This window comes from Ciconia boyciana, unplaced genomic scaffold, assembly GCF_034638445.1.
Source record: "Ciconia boyciana unplaced genomic scaffold, ASM3463844v1 HiC_scaffold_49, whole genome shotgun sequence".
NCBI lineage: Eukaryota > Metazoa > Chordata > Aves > Ciconiiformes > Ciconiidae > Ciconia > Ciconia boyciana.
In genome coordinates, this window is record NW_027328417.1 from 6,146 (window position 1) to 7,665 (window position 1,520).

At 61.8% G+C, this 1,520-nt stretch overlaps 1 pseudogene; it reads right to left on the bottom strand.

Moving 5' to 3' along the window:
• Positions 1–234: 234 nt before the first annotated feature.
• On the bottom strand, positions 235–997 carry LOC140645934 (feather keratin Cos2-3-like; annotated as a pseudogene).
• Between the last annotated feature and the right edge of the window lie 523 nt (positions 998–1,520).

Here is a 1,520-nt window from a genome sequence, read left to right on the forward strand (position 1 = left end):
CCCAGGGCAGCAGAAGACAACAGAGAAAGAGAGAGAGGAAAGAGAGTGAGAAACAGGCACGTTAGACGAGGCCATGTTTTCAGAGGGCCCAGGCACGCCTCTGCCTGCCTGCCTTTGCAGGTGGAGCGGTGGATGCTCAGCCCCCCTGAAAGAGATGGCCAGGATCTCTGTGCTCAGTCCACTACCATCTTCTGGGTTCCTGGGGGTCCTTCTGCGGGGCCGCCTGTGGCAGCTTTAGCAGGGGAGGCATGTTCTGCCGCAGTAGCGGCTGGAAATGCCAGAGAGGTCACAGCACCCGGAGTTGATGGGCACTCCCTGAGAGCTGAGGATGCTGCCAACGGCAGCGGAGGTGGAGGATCCCACAACGGTGTTCTGTGGGAAGGAGCTGAGGATGGGTCCGGGCAGGGTCACCACCACGGGGGAGGGCTCGATGACGACGGTGGAGTTCTGGCACTGCCTGACACAGGGCTCGGTGCAGCTGTTGGCCAGCGGGGTCGGGCCGCAGGGCTGGCAGGGCAGGCACTGGTTGTAGCAGGACATGTCTTGGGGCTGGAGGTGCACCTGGGAGAGAGGGCAGGGGGGAGCACGGGGGTGCGTGAGGAGCAGCCTGTCCGCCCACCACGAGGAGCCAAGGCATGTGCTGGGCGGGGAGATGGAGGCTGTGCAGGGAGGCGCACACACCTCTTTGCCTGTCCCCTGGGCACCATGCAAAGAGAGCCAGGCCCAGGAAAGCTCTTTCCTAGACAAGAGCCCCAGAGTCCCTCAGCCCAGCCCCAGCCCCTCTCCACGCCAGACCTTCTCCCGCTTCCCCTCCCAGGAGTGGCAGCCCCAAGCCCCAGTATCGGACAGAGCTTCCAACTCACTTGCTTCCGAAGGAGAAGAAGGGGAGCGAAGCGGATGAGAGAGTGAAGAGCTGGGGTGGCTTTTATACTGGTCCTGCACTGCCCCAGGTCCAGAGGAAGCCTCTGTGGAAGTAGTAATTTTCTGAGAAGCTCATCTGAAATGCAAAACATCCCAGCTAATGATACGGGCTGTGTTTTGGCTTCCTGCACGGCTGCCTTTTCATTTCCTTGTTTGGTCGTGCCCGCTCGCTCCCCCTTGGAGGTTCCTTTTCATTGCTGGGGTGGGAGACCTAAGGATTCCTGGGACAGGAGCACATCAGTGCCAGCAGCAGATGAGTCCCAAGTGCCGGAGGGGTCGCGTGCAGGCTGGGGACATTGGCCTGGGGCACTCGTGTGCAGAGCTTGTTGGCAGCCCCACTGGCAGAAAGGGGCCCAGCTGCTCCCAGCCCTGCAATCCTCGCCTGCATGCCAAAGGGTTCCCGAGCGGGACAATGTGCCGCGTCCTTCCTCCCACCCTCCAAGCTCTCTCTGATGGTCACTGGCAGGCTGCTGCAGCTGACTGTCTTCCTCCTAATGCCGCTCTGGGGAGGCCTTTGTGTGCCTGTTGGGCCTCCTCTGCTCTCTAGGCTCTCTCCGGGGGGTCCCCTACAAATACCAGCGCCGTCAGCGTGTCTGGAG